Here is a 22,867-nt window from a genome sequence, read left to right as displayed (position 1 = left end):
GAAATTAAAATAAAAGCTGACATCAATGAAATCTAAACAAAAGAAATGATTGAAATAACTGACAAAACAAAAAGTTGGTTCTTTGAAAAATAAAATTGACATACCCTTAGCCATGCTAACAAAGAGAAGGAGAGAGAGAGAAAGCAAATTACTAGCATACACGATGAAAAATGCAATATAATCACAGACACTATAGAAATACTGAAGATAATTAGAAATTATTTTGAAGCCTTATACTCCAATAAAATATAAGATAGTGAAGACATCAATAAATTCTTTAAGTCATATGATCTGCCCAGATTGATTCAGGAAGATATACACAATTTAAACAGATCAATGTCAAGTGAGGAAATAGAAGAAGCAACAAAAGACTATCGACCAAGAAAAGCCCAGGACCAGACAGATATACAGCCAAGTTTTACAAGACCTTTAAAGAAGAACTAATACCAATTCTCTTTTATCTATTTTAGGAAATAGAAAAAGAGGAAGTACTTCCAAATTCATTCTATGAGGCCAATATCACCCTGATTCCAAAATCAGACAATTCAAAGAAAGAAAACTTTAGACCAATATCTCTAATGAACATAGATGCAAAAATCCTCAACAAAATTCTGGAAAATTGAATAGAAAAACATATCAAAAAGATTGTGCACTCTGATCAAGTGGGATTCATCCCAGGGTTGCAAGGTTGGTTAAACATTTGGAAATCAATAAATGTAATGCATCACATCAATAGACTTAAAGATAAGAATCATATGATGGCCTCAATAAATACAGAAAAAAGCATTTGACATATCTCAACATCAAAGGCTATCTATGCTAAGACTCAGGACAACATCATTCTAAATGGAAAAAAACTGAAGGCATTGCCTCTAAAATCTGGAACAAGATAGGAATGCCCTCTCTCTCCATTTCTGTTCAACATAGTTCTTGAAACACTGGCCAGAGCAATTAGACAGATAAATTAAATTAAAGAAATAACTGTTTGAAAAGAAGAACTTAAGCTAGCACTATTTGCTGATGATATGATTCTATACCTAGAAAACACACAAAAACAAAACTCCACCAGAAAACTTTGAGAGCTAATAAATGAACTCAGCAAAGTGGCAGGATATAAAATCAACACCCATAAATCAAAGGCATTTCTGTATATCAGTGACAAGTCCCCTGAGAGGGAAATTAGGAAAACTACCCATTCACAATAACCTCAAGAAAAAATAAGGTATTTGGGAACCAACTTAACAAAAGAGGTGAAGGATCTATACAATAAGAACTACAGAACCCTAAAGAGAAAAATCAAAGAAGACCTTAGAAGATGGAAAGAACTAACTTGCTCATGGATAGGCAGAATCAATACTATCACAATGACCATACTACCAAAAGCACTACACAGGTTTAATGCAATGCTGATAAAAATCCCAATGACATTACTCATAGAAATAGAAAAAGCAATCATGAAGTTTATCTGGAAAAATAAGAATATCTAAAGCAATAAAATATATAAAACAATTCTAAGCAGAAAGAGTGAAGCAGGTGGTTTCGCTATACCAGACCTTAAACTATACTAAAGTGCAATAGTAACAAAAACAGCATCGTATTGGCATCAAAACAGGCTGGTAGACCAATGGTACAGAATAGAGGATACAGAGACTAACCCACAAAATTACAACTATCTTATATTAGACAAAGGTGCCAAAAACATGCACTGGAGAAAAGATAGCATCTTCAACAAATAATGCTGGGAAAACTAAAAATCCATATGCAACAAAATGAAATTGAATCCCTATCTCTCACCATGGAAAAAAGTTAACTCAAAATGGATCAAGGATGTAGGAATTAAACCACAGACTCTGCATCTATTAGAAAAAAAGTAGGCCCTAATCTTCATCATGTGGGATTAGGCCCCAACGTCCTTAATAAGACTCCTATAGCACAAGAATTAAAACCAAAAATCAATAAATGGAATGGATTCAAACTAAAAATTTTTTTCTCAGCAAAAGAAATAATCTGTGACATGAACAGGGAGCCTACAACCTGGGAGAAAAGTTTTCCCCCTTACACATGAGATATAGCACTAATCTCTAGGGTATATAAAGAACTCAAGAAGTGAAGCACCAAAAATATAAATAAATAAATAATAACCCAATCAATAAATGGGCCAAGGACCTGAACAGACACTTCTCAAAAGAGGATATACAATCAATCATCAAATATATAAAAAAAAATGCTCATCATCTCTAGCAATCAGAGAAATACAAATCAAGACTACTCTATGATATCACCTCACTCCATTCAGAATGGCAGCTATTATGAAGACAAACAACAATTAGTGTTGGTGAGGATGTGGGGGAAAAGGTATACTCATACATTGTTGGTAGGACTGCAAATTGGGGCAGCCAATGTAGAAAGCAGTATGGAGATTCCATGGAAATCTGGGAACGGAACCATTATATGACCCAGCTATTCCTCTTTTTGAACTATCCCCAAAGGACCTAAAAAGAGCATACTACAGGGACACAGCCACATCAATGTTAATACAAGCCCAATTCACAATAGATAAACTGTGGAGCCAACCTAAATGTCCTATAGTGGCTGAATGGATACAAAAAAATATGGCATATATACACAATGGAATATTACTCAGCACAAAAAACAACAAGATCAATGCATTTGCAGGTAAATGGATGGTGTTAGAGAAGATTATGCTAAGTGAAATTAGCCAGTCCCCAAAAAACAAATGTTGAATATTTTCTCTGATATAGAGGGGTAACTCAAATTGGGGTAGGGAGGGAGAGCATGGGAGGAAGATTATTTCTAGATAGGAAAGAGGGGTGGGAGCAAAAGGGAGGGTGAAAGGGAATAGCAAGGATAGTGGAAGGTGATGGTCATCATTATGCTATACAAAATACATGTATGAAGATTTGAATTTGGTGTCAACATACCTTATATACAAACAGAGATATGATAAATTGTGGTATATATATATGTATTAAAAATTGTAATGCAGAGAGAGAGAGAGAGAGAGAGAGAGAGACAGAGAGAGAGAGAGAGAGAGAGAGAGACAGAGAGACAGAGAGAACATGTATAGTGGCATAATTTGACGTGAACATACTTTATATACAGAGTTACGAAAAATTGTGAATTGTGCTCCAAATGGGTATTACAGAGTGTAATGCATGCACTATTGTCATGTATGTCAAAAATAAATAAATAAATAAATAAATAAATAAATAAATAAATAAATAAATAAATAAATAAATTTTAAAAAATCCAATTCATGTTGGAAGTATTCAAGATACTTCTGATACTTTTTCTGAAATTTATTTATCTGACATAGGTAGCTCCTTTCCAAGCTCAGTAAATAAAGAGTCTTGAAAGAAAAGGAATTGTAGTGGTCAACCTGTGACCACTAGTTGAAAGACATATTCTAAAATGCCCTTGTGGGGGCAATTTTTTTTCTCTTTTAATTTCTTTCACTGAATGCAGGGTCTTAAATTCTTGCTATGAAAGAATTCTTTACCACCGAGATATATTTTCAGGCTTTTTCATTATATATTGAGTCAGGGTCCCCTAAATTGCCCATGCTGATCTCAAACTTGCAACCCTCCTCCGTCAGCCTGCCAAATAGCATGAACCACTACTGCAGTCCATTCACTGGTCTTTATTTTCTGGTAGAACTGGGAGTGTCTATATTCATTCACTATAATTTTACTCCCAATTCTTCAAATATTGTCCTCAGTTAACACACACACACACACACACACACACACACACACACACACACAAATTCTTCAGTAAACATTTGGAAGTAGGAATAAATAATGTGAAGCAGGAAAATAGGCAGGTATGGTTGCACATACTTGTTGTACTCCTGTTTATTTAGGAGGCTGAGGCAGAAGAATTACAAATTCAAAGACAATCTGACAAACTTAGCATGACCTTAAATGACTTAGCAACCCCCTCTCTCAAAATAATAAATAGATAAATACATAAATAAAATAAAATAAATAAGGTTGGGGAATATTGCTCATTGTTAAAGAAACCCTGGGTTCAACTCCTAGTTCCATAAAATAAAATATAAAAAGAAAGGAAAAATAGAAAGAAGAAAGAAAAGAAAAGAAAGAGGTAAAAATAAATCAGAGATTTCAAAATTTAAACAACATAGAAGAAAAAAGCAAACTATTAAAATTGTGAAGTTGTTGTTGTAGAACAGAGTATTATTTAATGAAATAATTGTTTCAGTTAAAATGTCTCTTTGCAAAATGTAAGTCATATGAACTTTCTTGCATCAGACCCCAAACCTCATAAAAATGTTTTACTCTACCTCATAAACCTAATCAGTATGATCTTATAAGTGCTTCCCACCACTTTCAGAAGAGGTAACCAACAGGGGTTGTGGTCTTAAGTGAATCCCAGATATTTAAGGAGGGCACTTGTCTGCAGAATGCCTTTGCCTCTAAGGAACTTCTAAGGAGCAGACTGAATTCTCAGCTTCTGAGCTTTGGACACCTGAGAGTTACTGCTCATGGTGATACTGACAAATTTTCCCAAACTTCCACACCAGGGGTCTCCCATAGCTAACTCTGGTGAGTTGGGAATTTAGAGTAAATACTTTCAAGCTGTCTTTCTCTCCTAAAAATTCTTTAAATGTACTTTTCAACCTACTTGGGTTTTGACCAAGTAAAAACCTACTTATTTTTTCTTGGTTAAAATATATATATATATATATATATATATATATATATATATATATATATAAATATATATATATATATATAACTAGAGCAATTGTAATAAGTGATAGGAGTAATTCATTCTATTTCCTTGTGTTTTATTACATTTTTCAGGTTTTAAATGAAATATTTCTGCAATTTTATAAATTTTGTAAATAACCCATATATTGCTTATAATATTCAGTATATTGTATGCATGCAATAGTCTTTGTGCACATCAATTTAAATTTTTGGCGGGGAGAGTTTGGGTACTGGGGAGTGAATTCAAAGGTACTCAACCACTAAGCCACATTTTCAGCCTTATTTTGTATTTGATTGACAGTCTTCCTGAGTTCCTTATTACCTCACTTTTACAGAGGCAGACTTTGATCTTGAGATCCTTTTGCCTTAGCTGTCAGAGTAGCTGGGATTATAGATGTTTGCCATTATCCTTGGTTTCAAATTTTAATGTATAGTTTTGATAGTAAAACCCTTGATGTAAAAGTCCTATATGTTGTCCCTTTACAACCTTCAGTTCACAAAATAGTTGAAATGTTTTCCACTATGTGCAACCAAATTGCAGATGTTTCCAAGTAGAAACATTGATCACTATAGAAAAATATTAGAAATTAATATGAATTTATCATGCTTCATCAACTGCATATCAAAACTGAAGTGAAGTCTCTCAACTCTAGTATAGAGAGGAAAGCACCATTGTTACCATTGTTAATATATGTTCTCTCTCTAATTTTTCTTTCTTTCTTTTTTTTTTTTTTTTTTTTTTTTTTGGTACTGGGAATTGTACTCAGAGCTAATCTACCACTGCATTACAACATATTTTGAAATGGACTCACTAAAATGCCCAGGCTGGCCATAAACTTAGTTTCCTTGTGACTCAGTCTCCTCAGTAGCTGGGATATTAGGCATGCACCATTGCACTGGGCTCTCAGTTGATTTTTTTAAAAAGTAACAATAGATAAATTATTGATGATTATTACTTCAGCATGCATATACCTCACCTCAAAATATGAAGGTACTCTGATGGTCAGAACTGATAATGGGGAAAATTATTTTCTATAATGAAAAGTATTAGAAAAAAATTATCTCTTTTATTTCCTCTTCAATCCTGGGGCTAAAACTCAGGACCTCACATGTGCTGGGTAAGTAAGTGCTCTACCACTGATTACATCCCCTGTCTTACATTCTAATTTAAAAAAATTTTAAATTTATTTCTTTATTGATACTGGGGATTGGACAGAGTGTTGCTCTACAACTGAGTTAAATCATCAACCCTTTCTTAGTTTTTATTCTGAGACATGATCTCAATAAATTGTTACAGTTGGCCTCACATCCTAATCCGCTTGCCTAAGTTTCCCAAGTAGCTGGGATGAGAAGTGTACATCAATACACTCAGCTTACATTTTAGTTTTTGAAAGAAATTGTTTAATTAAGATTAGAAGTATAAATTCAACTGTTTGAAGTTTCAGGAGTTGGAATTTGAAGCCAAAATTGATTAAATCAAGCCATCTTCAAATGAATTAAACTCAATGTTAATTGTCTTTACAGAAGCACATCCATGAATTCAGAGGCAGAGAGCATAGATATTTGGCATAAAGACGGTCTCTATGTTTGTTACAGTTATGGAGTCAGAGAGACAAAATGAGAGAAATATTTTAGATGAGAATTCTGAGTGATCAGCTAATGTAGGTAAGTCTGGAATCATCCTAAACATTCTTCTTTGTCCAAATATTGAAATTGTCCAAATGTTTGAGAAAGTTCTTTTTAAAAAATAAAGATCATGGGCTGGGGATGTGGCTCAAGCGGTAGCGTGCTTGCCTGGCATGTGCAGGGCTCTGGGTTCGATCCTCAGCACCACATTAAAAAAAAAATAAAGATGTTGTGTCCACTGAAAACTGAAAAATAAAAACTAAAAAATTCTCTCTCTCTCTCTCTCTTTAAAAAAAATAAAATAAAGATCATGCTCATCTCATTTTGTTCATTTGTGTTAGAACAAACCCAGCATCTCTATATTTTCCATATTTAGATTGTATTGCTAGAAGTTAATAGAAAATTTTGGCACAACTAAACCGAACAATCAGTGCTGTCCAAAGTGCTTTTATGTTTGTTTTCCCCTCATCAAGACAGAATAAGTCTCCTTATTTCCCCCTTTTCTCTTACCCACTTCCCCTATATTTTTAGTTTCAGAAACATGGATTCAAAGGCCTTGAAAGACTTCCAGAGTGAACTCACATGCTCCATTTGCATTAATTTCTTCTTGCAACCTGTCACCATAGACTGAGCACACCTTTTACCAACCCTACTATTCTGCCTCTACTGGGAGGAAGCCCAAACACCAAAGTGCTGCCGTGAGTGTAGAGAAATAATAGAGAAGGCAGACTTCAGGACCAACACTGTCCTCAAGAAGCTGGCTTCACTTGCCAGACAGGCCAGACCTCACCCTGAGAGAAGCTCTGGGGAGCAGCTCTGCAGGACACATGGGGACAAAAAGGGGCTCTTCTGTGAGGTTGACAGGAACTAGTCTGTTCACCCTGTTCTGAATCACTCGAACATGCGTTTCACAGCTATAGCCCAGTGTCATGTGTGGCTGAGGAGTACAGGGTGAGTGATGGTCATGAAGCAGTTTGGAAGCTGAAGCATCCAAATAAGAGAGAAAGATGGGGACATATGATAGTGGGGCATATGATCATACAGATGGAGGTAGTGCTGTTTCAGTATAAATTTCCCATTTTGACACTAGGATCATAACAAAGTTGAATGCTCATGAAATAAAGTTCCTCTAGAAACATTGTCCAAATAACAGGACACAGTGACCATGCCAATAACCCTAGTTCTTCAGCACATAGAGTCAGGAGAATCCCAGGTTTCAGGCTACTCTGGGCAACTTAGCAGGACATTATCCATTTTCTGTTTGTGTGTTTAAGGGGCTTGGGATACTGCTTGTGGTAAATGTTTGTCTACCATATATTCAACCTTGGGTTCAATCTCCAGTACTGAAAATAAAAATGAACATATTGTTCAAATATGCAGAATTAGGGCAGCAGTGGTTCAGATGGGTAGCATTAGGAACATGGGCTTCTTATATTGCAAGCTGCATCCTTTCATACTGAGGTTATGTAACAACTGCCTACTCAGAAAATGGATTGTATTATCTAGAATTCCTTCAAACTATTATTATTACTATTATTATTATTATTATTATTATTATTTGCTTCTGATGATATCTCAAATAATAAAATTAATTTATATTAATTTGTAAAAATTTGACTCTCTCCTAACTCACGATTGCTCATCTGTGTTTTTTCAGTACACAAAGGATGAAACCTACAAGACTGTCTTACCTAACACTAAAGCCTATGGTTATTTTGCAGAAAAAACTTTTTAAAAAAATGGATCTGTTATGGAAAATGACTCAAGAGATGCAAGATAATCTAAATGAGAAAGTTCACAAAACTCATTTCTTCATGGTAAATATGAAAATGTTTTCTTTTTTTAATGCAGACGAAAATTATGCTGTCAGCTCAGTTTGAGTTATCATTGGAGGATGGCATTTTTCTCTCAGAATCAGCGGGGATTTCTGGTAATATTACAAATTGACTGGTGGACACAAGCTAATGTGAAGAATACTACTAGTACATGGGGTGAGTGAGGCATGACTGGTATTTCTTGTCCAACTTTGGAGGTTTGGAAAAATCTTCCCAGACACTGAGGATAAGACAGTACTGAACTACTTAGTTTGAAAGAAAGGAGAAATGTAGATTTTTAACTTTGGAAAAGTTGAATTGCTTTTTTTTTATGTAAAATACAGTGTTATATAATTTTTTAAAATATTCTGAAGAATCAAACAAAGGAATAAAAGAAAAGGCAGAAGATTCATATAAAAGAGGTAAAAATAATTCAGATAAAATAATGCATTAATAACCCTGAAGAGACATCATAAGGAGATAGCCTGAGATTCCTCAGAGGTCTTGATTCAAACAGGAGAGAGGCAAAAAAATGAGAAAGAAATTATCCCAAAATATTATTAAGGTAAAATGTAAAATGATGCACCTGCACTGGCAACCACAACTACTATCTCAAATCTGAAATAGAATAAACAGCAAACTGAGAAGAAAAGTGCTCCAGGCTCAGCAGATTCAGAGGCTCAGTACTCTATGGGGCTTCCCACTTCAGACACTGGCCATCTCTGATGGATGATTAATTGCTGTATGTGTATATTTTCAAAAACTTAATTACTCTACATAAAGTCTTCTAAAATTTGCTTTTTTTGACTATCTAAGTATATCATGGAGCATAGACACATAGATATTTGTGTTAAAACTTTCAAATTTTACTTTAAAATAATTTATATTTAAAGAAGAGTTAGAAATATGATATACTAACTTAATATGTATTTGTATTTCTATGGCCAGTTTCCTTTTCCTCTAAAATGTTTATACATTTACATAAGAGAGTTGCCAAGCATTGGAAGCTTAAATTAGTAAGTTATCATAAACTGAAGTCAGACATTTTTTTAAAAAAATTAAATTACACCAGCTTGTACATGAACATCCTATTTTCCATTCTAGGATCCAACCTAGAATGAGCATTAAATTTACTCTGATATCTCCTTTGGTTTCATTTGAAAGAGCTTCTTTTCTTACTTTTTATGACTTTCACAGTTTTGAGGAATACTTGTCATATACCCTTAATTTTGGCTTGTTGATGTTTTTTCTCATGAATAGACTAGAGTTATAGGTTCAGAGTGTAAGAACTCAGAGGCAAAATTCTCTCCTCATTATAAGTATATGGTATCCACATATTCTGTGTATCAAATTAAGTTCATTGGTTATTAAAAATATATCATTCTAACAGAGGATATGGTTAATTATTGAAGGTATACAGTTGTGTATAGAGAGAAGGGGCAGAGAATATGTTTAAATTTTTTTTTACTTCCTCTTAGTTTTTCTGCTAACATAAAATTTCTTTAAAAATATTTGAGGAAGTCAGGACCTAATCAAACATGTTGAATATCTAGACCTAATTTTTCTTTTGTTAGTTGCAGGGTATTTGGTTCAATTCCTAGGTCCTTATTCCACATCTAGTTAAGCTTTGTTCATGGTGAGAGATAATGTTCTAATTTCATTTTGCTGCATATGGATTTCCAATTTTCCCAGCACTATTTGTTGAAAGGGCTATCTTTTCTCCAATGTATGTTTTTAGTGCTTTTGTCTACTACAAGATGACTGAATTTATATGGTGTTGTACCTGTGTCTTCTGTTCTGTACCATTGATTTACAAGTGTACTTGGTATCATACCATGCCACTTTTGTTCCTATGGCTCTGTAGTATAGTTTAAGGTCTGGTCTTATGATGCATGCTGATTTACTTTTAATGCTAAGGATTGTTTTGGCTATTCTGAATCTCTTATTTTTTCAAATGATTTTCATAATTGCTTTTTCTATTTCTGTGAGGAAAATTGTTGGGATTTTAATTGAGATTTCACCATATCTATATAACAATTTTGGTAGTATGGCCATTTTGACAATATTAATTCTTCCTATCCAAGAACATGGGAGATATTTCCATCTTCTAAGATCTTCTTCAATGTCTTTGTTTAGTGTTCTGTAGTGTTCATTGTATAGGTCTCCCTGAGAAGTGAATGCTGACACATAATGGGAGTGAGGGGCAAGAATGGAGGAACTTTGATTGGGCAAAGAAGAGGAAGGTAGAGGAGGGAGAATGAGGGTAGGAAATATGGTGTAATGACATGAACACCATTCCCTGGGTACATGTATGACTGCACATGTGAAACAACTCTACATTGTATATAGCCAGAGAAATGAAAAGCTGTGCTCAATATGTGTACAATGAATAGAAATGCATTCTGCTATCATTTACAAGTAATTAGAATAAAAATAAAAATAGTGATGGAAATAAAATAAATAAAAATAGTTCAGAAAATAGTAGGGAAAGAGAAAGGACCAACTTTAATGGCTTCACTGAAAAATGGCTTCTTGTCCTAAGTGTGGGAAAGAGTTTTCCTTTTTTTTCCCTCAGAATGAATAAATTAGAATTTTTTAGATCATCAGAAAGGTGAAAATATCAAAATGATATGTCTATTGTGGACAAAGAGTTCTTCCTATGATGTGAAAATTCTTCCTACAAAATACTACTGATTATGTATCATACAATTATGTAATTTTGTTAATTCTGACAAACTCACAAAACATGCAAAGATCCACATGTGCCACAAAACATGATCTTCATTTAAAGAAAATTAATCAACACAACTTTGCATTCACACCATCTTCAAAACACAGTCTTTGTTTTTAAAAGCAGAATGAAGTTAGATTCAAGATTTTTTTTTTTTTTTTTTTTTTTTTTGGTGTTGCTTTGAATAGAACCCAGGACATGTGCAAGTGAGGGAACCACTCTACCAACTGAGCTGTATCTGAGCCTCTTCTAGTCCTTTCTCTCTCTCTCTCATTTTTTTCTTTTTCTTTTTTCAGACCAGGTCTTGCTAAAGTTCCATGTCTGGCCTCAAATTTGAGGTCCTCCAACCTCAGCTTCCTGAATTAATAGAATAGCTGGAATTAATAATCTTGTACCACCACACCAGGCTCAAGTAAAAAAATACTAAAGTATAATATTATTGACTTTTACTGGGAAGGGCTGCCTGAATTGGAGAATTCCTAGGCATAGAGTTTCCCGACTTATTCCTTGTCATTTGTGTCCAGTATGAGTAAAAGGCCTGACTAGGAAATTCAGAGAACCAGCAGGGTACTGCCATACAAGAGAACTCTTGGTAACGTTCACAAAACTCACACTTCCACTCTCAAAAATCAAGAAACATACCAACCCCGATCTAAGGCTTCTCTATGTAGTGAGAAAACACTGAGGAGTTGGTCAAGAGATCGTGGTGATCATCCTTCTTCACAATGAGGAGAAGAAACATGTCTTTGCTGTCAATCAGTGTGCCATTCTTCGTTACCCAGGAATCCTTGCAGATTCCTAGATCCCAGTCCAAAGAGTCCTTCATATCAAATTTCCAGTAAAATTTCCCAGGGAATTCTTTGTTCCCCATATATTAAAATAGTTAGATCTATCAGAATTCAAACATGAGTCTGGAAGGGCATGCTCAAATCTCAAACTTCTCACATTATCAAAGAGCTTCATGTAATGATTGGTTACTGTATTTTTGAAGAAAATTTCACAGTGGAAAGAAGAGAATATTCCAGACAAAATCATCTTTTAAATTTCTGTTACATGAGAAGTTATACCTTTGACTCTTTTGGAAGGAGAGGTGAGTTAGATAGAAGGCAGAAGTGAAGGCATAATTGTGGCTGGAGTATATTGCAAGAGTTCCAGAACACCTGCCACAGAAACAAGAGCCCAATCACAATGAAAACACTGATAAAAATATGAACACTATAATAAAAAGGGTAGTCATGCTTACTTATAGCTCACTCCTGTAATGAGCTAGAAGTGGAGGTCTGCATTGCCACTGAGTGCAAAGAAATAACCACTTGCTTTGGTTCCTATTTAGGTCCACCATGGAAATCTATATATTGCCTAAACTTTACCAACTTATTGCATTTCTGAAGCTCATGAAGTATTGCTCTGTGAATTCAGTTATTTTATGTTTGTTCATGCATTTTGATATATTAAATTTAATGCATTTTTATATATTACATTTAATATAATTCATGTAAAACATTCAATTACTAAGGCATTTTAAGGGAAAATATTTAAACAATCTCCATCATTACCTGCACTTAATTTAAAGTGAGAACATTCTGAACTTATTTATAATTGTCTGACTTACTTAAATGATTTTGTATCTATACCCTGAATCACATTTATTATTATACCAGCCTGCACTTATTTTTTTCTTATTTCATCATGGTAACCAGATTACTAAATGTGATTATAGATACCAATTGACAGGCCATTTCCTTTTGGGATATTAAAGGTTAATAAAGTTAAAGATTTCCCACAGAAAATCATTACTGAAGGGTGCTATACTGTGTTCCCATCAGTGGGCTGGAACTCACCATGGAAGCAGTTGAGCTATCAGTCTAGTGATGGTCTGGGCAGAAAGTGCTGGCTTTATAGGCTGAGGCATGTGCAGCTGCCCTGACTCACTCCTGTAAGGAGGAAGAGAACATGAATCTCGTGCTGTTAAAGATGCCATCACAGTTTTTAAGGAACTAAACCACCATTCCACTGAAAATATTTCTTGAAACCCCTTTCTCATCAATGTGTACCTCCATCTTCATGAGAAAGGACTGTTCCTAGGAGTCTTTCTTACTTTATTTGCCTGTGAACAACTCATTTCTCAGAGGTGCCAATCTCATTTTCTAACTAGGAAAGACTATTCCATGCACCTCAGTGTTTCTGATTTAAAATATAAAATCATACAGAGTTGTAATTATGAATGTCAGCATTCAGCCCATCAAAACATACATTCTTCAACCACAGGGGAAAAGAGAAACTAACTTCTGATAAAGGGAACAGGAAATAATATTCACACAAACACATGCACACACAGTTGATTATTATCTACATAAAGTATTTCTTCACTTCGATAGAAATAGCTTGATCCTTTTCATAGCTCACATGGTGCCCTAGTTTGCACTAAAAACTAAACTTACTTTGTCAATAGATCTCCAAAGTCCTGCAAAGAAAACCAGAAAGGCTTAAATTTCTTAAGAAATAGGATGGTATTTTGTTTTTTGAAAGTTCAGGTAAGTATCAAATATCCTCACAGCAGTCCTTGTTGTAAATTCATTTTCATCTCTCAGGACAATACTGGTAAAGCATATTTGAAGAAACTGAATTCTTGAAGAATTCAGCACTCAGAGGGTGAGAAAAGTGTGAGAAGGAAGGATATCGGTAGCACATAATAGATAATGTCTCTAATGAGTGCATTTCAAACCCACAACTGCAAAACAGAATTAAGGAACCATTAGCTTTTCCAAAATTTCTTCATATTGACCAGTGGTAGGCAAAAATGGAATGTTCATGAATAAATGGTTATTTCTGGTTCTTAGGAAAGCAAGCTTCAAAACAACAATTCAAGAAGAAAACATTTCCTAGGACAACTACTCACAAAATTCCATAAATTTTGCTTATTTGTAGTCAGAATAAAAGTTAAGCTTTACCTAGATTATATCCAAAGAGGAAAGAACCCCATCAATTATGCAGGGGGTGTGAAAATTTAGATGTGGCACTATATAATGTGTTCAAATCTGAGAACCTCAGATTATATAAAACACTTTCACCTGCATCTCAGAGCTTACCTGCAGAAGCTCAACATAGGGTTTATGGGACATTTTCACCAGCTTCTTATGTATTTCTCTGAGGTGTGTCTGCTTTTGAACAATTTGGCTTTGCTTTTTTTGAGATGCTCTAAAATTTATTTGATTTTTTTTAAGACTCCACATGTAGTTTTTCTTCCTCATGAAGAATGGGACACAGTTACTTTTATTCAGCCCTCATCAGCTCTTCCTGTAGATACATGTAGCACTCTAGGAATAGGTTGTCTAGATCACCTTTGCAGCATGATTTTAACCTCCTCCACTTAAACCTCTCATGGGCAGTACCTTTTATCAGTATGTTACATACACCATAAATTCATATCAGACCATTTCTCATAAATTACAATTTCACTCCTCTTTAAATTGATTGTTTTTCTATTCTTTATAATGATGGAAGGAACCAAGCCATCCTCTTATCTGCTTTTATTCACTTTTATCTGCTTCATGAGTGTATAAAATATCTGAAGAAAAGTTTTGATTGATAATTAATCCTCCCACATACAAAAGCATCTATGCAAGCAATTGGTATTTATAGATGAGTCACACATCATTATATGCAATAGTCTCATCTATGGTTAGTAAATTAATTTTAATCTCAAACCTCCCTACAACACAGCTTGATCATTTGTTTGATCAACATAGTTGAATTTTACTTTCAGAATTAGAAACCACTAGAAAAGCTTTACCTAATATCCTTACACTATTATGTTAAAGTGAGTATAAATAAATTTCTAGTATGTCTGTCTCAAGCTGAGTGTTAGGAAAATAGACTTATACTGACAATCCATGGACTGATAATTTTGTTCTCTTCATTTAGATTTTTTCTGAATTATATGGAACTTTTCCCATAATGATCTTATTTGCTTCAGCAGCTTCTCCTTTGTATGTATGTATATATGTACTATATATATAGTACACTTGAGAAGCAAATACATTTATTTCAATTTAGCAATGATAGAATCAACAAAAAAGATATAAGTACTTTGTATGAAAAAATATAATACTTTCTTTTTTAATATTGATGATTATGAATTTTAGAAGATTTCAGGATGTGAAATTGCAAAATGTAATGTAGCCAGGGATAGTGATCTATAGCTTTCAGATAGTGTGGCAATTCCATCAGAATTGGGATTTTTCTGATGCTCTCCCACACTATTTCCAAAGCACTTTATCCTATTTATCCCCATGTGTTAGGATATATGCGTGCTACATAGAAATGTTTTGCATTTATTATTGGAGTATCCTGTAACTCTTTTCAAATGAGAACTTTCTAATGCCTTAGTGTTAAACTCAAAATTAAAGTAAGCATGTACCTTATCACGAGCCCTGTAGAAGCAAGCTCTACTAAAGCAGGTATATTTGTATACTTTATTTATTGCTTACACCTTTGGTTCTTAGCTTCATCCTTGATACTTAGAAAATTTTGTAGCATGCATTAAAAAAAACAGGGCAATCATTGTTGAGATCCTCAGCTTTGTTGTAATTCCTGAGCTCCCTCACTCACCCTTCACAGTGTTCTCAGGGGATTCATTTACCTGGTACTCCTCAGCAGCCCCTTGTACTGAAGGAAGTCCCTGAGCCCTTTGCTCCTGAGAGCTGGAGCAGAGCAAACAGAGCAGGGGTTTGTCCTCTTCACAGAAGATCTTATTTGTCTCTTTGTGGATCACACACATTTTCCTCAGAGCTCAGGAATTTCCTGAGACTGGCTTTTCTGGAAGTGGACATCAAATTCTTCAGAAGAATATTGTTTTTGACATATTTTTGTTGAGAAGGCTCTCTGCATGCAGGGCAACAGGAAGGAGTTTGGGCTTGTTCCCAGGAAAGGCAGAGAAAGGGCCAACAAAAACTGTGCCACTGCCTATGGTGACTGGGTCCATAAGGTACTTCAGGCAGATAGAGCAGGAGCTTTCTTTCTGGAAGGCTTGTGAGATTTCTAAGTCCATTTTCTGAGGGAAGAATATCAATAGAATTTATTCATCTATCCTTGAATAGAAAAAGTCCTGAACAAAATTTTACTCAAGTTGTTATTGAATAGCATACTTCTGCCTATGGCAAAATAGACTTCCTTTTATATATGACCAAATACAAAAATTAATAAATAAATAGATAACTCAAATATATTATGCATTTAAGAGAATATCTCTCTCTACCAAGCCCAAATAATTACCAAGCACTGCTTCACACTGTGAAAATATGCAATTATTTTAATCTGTTCCATAAAACAAAGCATCATTTATAATTTTATTTTGCTAAAGTTTTGGGTTCTCATATGCACAAGTGGTTGAATTTCTAGAAATAAAAGGGAAGAAATATTCCTAAATATATTTTTAGATCTACAAGTACAAAATTACAAGTTATCTGGAAACTAATTTCTGAGTCCTTATAAAATACATAGGAACAACTAAGGGATACAAAACTTACAAAATTAAATTAAATATCACTTTAATTCCAAACTACATCCAAGTCAAGACAGAAGAGGAATGGATTTTTTTATACTAGGTAGAGAAACAGCATCATTTCATAGAGATAACCTAATTTGATGATCATTTAAAATATGAAATTTGACTCGATTTGGATTGGGAAAGTAGCTACAGTTCCACTATAAATTGTGTACTTACCTAAATAGTGGGTCCATGGTTTCACCTCTGCTTGTTGCAGAAGGGAAATTATGAAGTCAGCTCTAGGACTATGTGCTTTATTTGTAGAGGAGGTAGATTAAAATGTCCCTCAGCCAGGTGAGTTCCAAACTTTTCTCTGGAGAAGAATGAGCTTGTCTCCAGGAGTGCCCTTTTACTGAGTGCCTGAGGACCACACCCAGTTCTTCCTGGATTACATTTCAAGATGCTTCCAATCATTGTTAGTGTAGGTAATTGGGTTAGTGTGTGGGATTGAATTAGTGTGGGTGGTTAGGTAATGTGGGTGATTAGTTTTCAGGTACAGAATATTGATGTATCACCTTAGCTAATCTTCATAAATAAACCTCCACAGGCTTACCAACAATTATCAATTAAAAAAAAATAAAACAAAATGAATCCTCAGTTTCAGATTGTATTTAAATGTTTAGTTGTGTTCAATATATATATATATATATTTGCTTTAAAAACATAGAAAGAGGGGCTGGGGATGTGGCTCAAGCAGTAGCGCGCTCGCCTGGAATGCGTGTGGACTGGGTATGATCCTCAGCACCACATACAAACAAAGATGTTGTGCCCGCCGAGAACTAAAAATAAATATTAAAAAATTCTCTCTCTCTCTCTCTCTACCTCTCTCTCTTTAAAAAAAAAAACATAGAAAGAGGGTGTCATCAATATATGATTTTTAGTAAATATCTTTGAACATTTATGAATATTTTACCTGAGATTGACTTTAATTTTATTGTCACTTAAAGAGGGATTTAATTTAGAAATTTTATTTTACTCACCAGGTGTGGGGGTGCATGCCTATATTCCTAGCTAGGGAAGCTGAAGCAGGTGGCTTAGCAGTTCAAACCCCAGCCTCAGAAATTAGTAAGATTCTAAGCAAGTCAGTAAGAACCTATCTCTAACTAAAATATGAAAAAGGGCTAGGATGTGGCTCAGTGGTTAAGTGCCCCTGGATTCAATCCCTGGTACACAGACATTTTGTTTTTCTCACCTCAATGTCATGCTTCCCAGTAAGAGCCCTAGGGTCCTGCCTTGCAAGTGCTCCTTAAGGAATGACACATATTCAGTGTAAACTGCAAGAGCAGATGGGGCCACACCTCCAACCCATCCTGTTTGGAACACAAAAGGTGCCACCACAAAGCCTCTACAGACTCTTTATACACTGCATGGATGTTTCAAGAACTTCCCTTGTACACAGATTAGTATCAAGGATGAATTTGTCCAGTGGTTAGTAATTATGATCTTAGGATACAAAATCAAGCCTTTAATGCAAGAATCCTGGGCTTTAAGGGAGACTGTTCAGGAGAAGTAGCTGCCCTGAAATTTCCTTAGCTACAAAGGCATTAGGCTGTCCAGGAGGCCGTGTTTTTTCCCCCAGATTTTCAAAGTGTTAGATGAGAAAAACTCCTCATTTCTGGGGAGCTCAAGTTCATATTTGCTAAATTTCTTCCCTAAAAGAGAAATCGAGGAGATACAAGCTCCCAGATACTGGCTTGGGCATCCATACTTTCTATCTGGAAGATTCAGTGTGGTCACAGTGATTTCTGACACCTAGGATAAAGCAATTATATAACATGTAGCTCAGGCAAAAAAATTGAGACAGCTGCTGTGCACAGGGGTTCATGTCAATAATCCCAGCTACACAGGAGGCTGAGTCTACTTGGAAGGATAAAGAATTTAAGGGCAGATGGGGAAACTGAGCAAGATGATCTAAAAAAAAGGTTGGGAGAGGGGCTTTTTCAGACAATGTTAATGCTGCTAAAAAGTTATCCATGAACTTGAGTTTCACCTGGGAACCAGCAGAGCATTCACCACTTCCTGTTGAAGTGTTTGTGAGTAGAAGAGGGGAGAGATAAAAAAAACTGCCAAATACTCTCAGAGTCTGTGATGTCAAGATTCTTAACCTCTGAGCCATTTACTGCTTCTGTCTATTATGATGGTAGAGGCATGGTACAAGCAGGAAGAGGAAGCTACAAGCTGAAGACTCAGACCTTCTGCACAGACAGTCAGGGTGGGCAACTGTTAATTCTTTTGCATGTAGCCAACAGCATGAACCTTTGGAACACATTTCAATCTTTATGTTTCTTCCCCTTGATTTTTATTTTTAAAAGTTTATATCACTATCTTAACTTTTAAGATTTGCCTTTTAATATCAAACAGAATAATAAATAGAAGACTTTATGAAACTTTAAATAACTAAAATACATGAGTGATCTGTAGAAAAGTAATAAATCTAACCTATTTACAAAAACATTGTATAAAATGTCATTTTTGTAGCCAGCATGGTGGCACACTCCTGTAATCTCAGCTACTCAGGAGACTGATGCAGTAGGTTCACATGTTTGTTTATAGGCTGGGCAATTTAGCAAGGCCCTGTCTCAAACTCAAACATGAGTAGGGCTGGAGATGTAGCTCAATGATAGAGGATCACTAAGTTTAATTCCCAGTACCACACATACTCAAAAAGAAAATTATTTCCTTTCCCTTTCCATTCTGTATAAGTAATCTTAAAAGTTACACCAAAAGATAACAAAGGCACAATTTGCAAGGACACCTTACCAACCTTTTGGAGAAGTGTGCCAACTGATCTAAGTATAAAGAGTTCCAACACCTGTGCCACACCTCGATATAGAGCTGTTGATTGCTTGGTGATGAATGGTGTTTCTTTTACTTTTATCTTGTTTATTTTTATATATTATAATTTTCTTATAAAAAATGTAACAATTCTTTGATAATGTAAGATGAAAATTGACATGCTTTCTCTCATACTAGACTTTACCTCTGTGTGTTGTGTCTGAATCAATCTGGTGGGAAGTCGAGTTGGTTTTGGGTTTCATTACAAATATCATTATTTCAGTGCTGCATTGGCTGCATATTTACCTAGCATTGCTTTGTTTTTAGGGTTGGACTGGCTCACTAGTTTGTCTCAATATCTGCTCCACACTCTAGTTCTTCCTACAAACTCTTTTCAGGCTCTCAGACAAAGTGCTTTTACATGTTACTCATCACTTTCTAGTCTCATTGGGCAATGGCAACATGAAGGATGTAGGAGCATTCCTTGTGATTCTGATGATAAAGCCATGATCTTAAGCACATTCCATGTCCCTGAGTCTTGAGAGGGGCTTTATCAGTGATCATGTCCACCTCCACCTGTAGCTCTAGACTCATCACATATTTGTATCTACTTTAAAATTTCTCTTTGCTTTTCAAATGTCTTTATTTCCCCTTTCCCAAAGGCAATAATGTATTTTGCTCTTCTCTTTGTGGCTTAAAGTTTTGTTAAACAGGAGAGATACTTACCTCTTGGTGAAACAAAATATCTTCCCCTGAATTGCAATTTGTCCTATATTTCATTCCCAGTTATTAGTGACCTACATAATTATTATCTCATGAAATTACTTACTATTTTAAGTTTGGAGCTTGGGATACACCTCAGTTGATAGAGTATTTATCTTGCATGGACAAGCCCCTGAGTTCAATCCCCAGCACTCCCCCAAAATATTTTAAATTTAAATGTTACATCATAGAGTATACAATTTATTTAAATAAGGTGCCATTGGTATTGTGTGTGTGTGTGTGTGTGTGTATGTGTGTGTGTGTCTGTGTGGTAAAGTTATCTAAAATGTATTCTCTTAGTAAATATCTAATACATCATTCCTTAGATATATACAGTGGAAAAACTGGGTATTTTTTTCAGCTTATGCTTTTGAGATTCATTCACACTGGTGCAATGAGAGTTTGTTCATTTTCATTGCTTCATGGAATGAAGTGTACAACAATTTATGAGTGTACAACAATGTATGAGTGTACAACAATTTAGCTATTCTACTGTTGCTAAGTGTCTTTGGCTCCAAATTTTAGGGTATTATGAGAAATGATGAAAGGAACAACATTGCTATATATTTTACCTAACAAGTATATGTAGAAACTGCTGATAATATATGTTTATCCTACTGTAATATCTAGGCCTTAGGAAATGCTTTCAGTAAGTAAGCCAAAATTTATTTTTTTCAATTAATACTTTCTCTAGCCTTGAATAAACTTCATTTATTCTACATTATTGTCAACACATATTATTCATCTTTAAATTTTGTTTATTCTTGCCAATGTCTAGTGATTCCATTTATGGTTTGAATTTGCAATAATTTAATGACTCATAAAGGTATTTTTTTTATTTTTCACTGACTACATATGTGTATTCTCTTTTGTGATGTTACCATTCAAGAAAACTTATCTAATTTTTCAACAGGTTCACTTTCTTTATTTACCAAACTTTATGCATCTGTGTTAGTCCGGGCTCTCTAGAGGAACAGAACCAACAGGGAATATATGATTATTGAAAGGATATTATTAGATTGGCTTACAGAACCAGAAGCTATATAGTCCCACAATGGCTGTCTGCAGGCTGGAGAGCTGGAGAAACCAGTAGCTGCTTATTCTAAGATACTGTAGCTTCAGAACAAGATGGATTAATGATGTAGTCCCAGTGGGATAAAAGGCCTGGAAACAACTTGATAGTCAGTGGTCAGAGTCCACTTTGGAAGAGTGAAGGAGCTCGAGTCTGATGCTCTCAGGATTTTTCAGCAGCAATCTAAAACCCCTCAAGAAGAATCAAGCTAGAGGGCACTGATGCCTCATTTTTTCAACTTATTCCATCCAGGGCTTCAACCACACTTAGAGTGAATCTGTACTTCAATTTGCTGTGCCATATGTCAATCATTTCTAGAAACACTCCCATTGACATGCCCAGAAGCATCCTAATCTTAAGCATCCTTAAGTCCAAAGTGACAATTCAGATCAACCAACATAGCATCTATGATGCCTATATATTGTATCTTTGATACATACTTGGTAAATATATTCTTTTTTCGGGTGGAGGGGCACTGGGAATTGAAACCAGGGATGCTTTACCACTGAGTCACATACCATATAACTTCTATTTTTTGAGAAATTATGCCACTAAGTTGCTTAGAGCCTTGCTAAACCTCTGACCCTAATGCCTTAGCCTTCCAAGTGGTTGGGATTATAGACATCTACCATCATGCCTGGTTCTAGCTTTTATTGAGATAAGATCTTGCTTTATTGCTTTGAACACCTGGACTCAAACCAACCACCTTATTTGACTTCCAAGTAGGTGAAATTACAGGCACCACTCATAGTGCATGGCAATTTTCCAACTCCAGTTTTGTATGTTTACACTTGTGATATTATCTTTAAGCAAAAATTCATTAATTTTAATGCAGACCCATTAAATTTTCCTCATTGATTATTGTTTTCATGTCTTGTCTAGGCAATTTTTCTATGAGACTACTATTTTCTCTTAAGTCAACCTGTAAAAGACTATGTATATGTAGGGCTCAGTTTTCTTTTTGTCCACCTGTATAACCATTTGATTCAGCACTAGATTGATTGTCCTTTGATTGCCAATGCAGAGGAGAATACTAATGATTGTAAATATTCACATGTATGATTATAATTTTAGAAAGAAAATCATCACACAGATGATTAAGCGTGATTACTCAGAATAATGAACAGGATGGATATATAGTAATATGTTTTGAATATGTTTTTTCCTCAATAAAAACCAAGTTAATGTGTAATTTCATAGAGCAGCGGTGTTTTGGGATGGGGCCTTTCAGTCATTAAAAAGTATCAGTGCCTTTCTCCTTGGACTGAACCTGAATGAAAGAGTGAATTTGGGGCCTTTGGAGAGTTATTTTTAACACAGTGGGTTGTTAGGAAGAATGCCATCCATGTGCTTTCACATTCTGCACTGAACGATTTCTCCTTCTGCTTCTCTGCTATGAGCAGATTCATCTTGAAACTCACCAGAAACTGAGGCAACAAGAACTAGAACTTACCTGTTTTCAGAACTGTGAGGTAAATGAATCTTTTCTTTATAATTTACTGAGATACAGGATTTGTGTAAAAACAACAGAAAATGGACCAAGATGAGTAAATTAAAGTTAGATAAAAAGGAAGTGGGAAAATTATGTTCTTATAACCATTGAGTCTTTATGGTCATGCTTGTTTGGGTAGAGAAAGAGACATGTTCTCTTAGGTTGAATTTTAACTTTATTAAATCATACTTTTTCTATTCTTACATTTTTGACAGTCCATGAATAAAGTAAAACCAGAAAATATATTCTATTTCTTGTACCATAGGCAATTATAATCCTCAAATGAATGAATT

At 34.9% G+C, this 22,867-nt stretch overlaps 1 protein-coding gene across 1 annotated transcript in view; it reads left to right on the top strand.

Annotated features, from left to right (window-relative positions):
• The window catches only part of LOC143641391 (putative N-acetylated-alpha-linked acidic dipeptidase), a 306,658-nt gene that overhangs the window by 102,543 nt on the left and 181,248 nt on the right, over nucleotides 1-22,867 (top strand). The window lies entirely within an intron of this gene.

The sequence above is a fragment of the Callospermophilus lateralis genome, chromosome 2 (genome assembly GCF_048772815.1).
Source record: "Callospermophilus lateralis isolate mCalLat2 chromosome 2, mCalLat2.hap1, whole genome shotgun sequence".
NCBI lineage: Eukaryota > Metazoa > Chordata > Mammalia > Rodentia > Sciuridae > Callospermophilus > Callospermophilus lateralis.
This window is presented reverse-complemented; position numbering and strand designations above follow the sequence as displayed.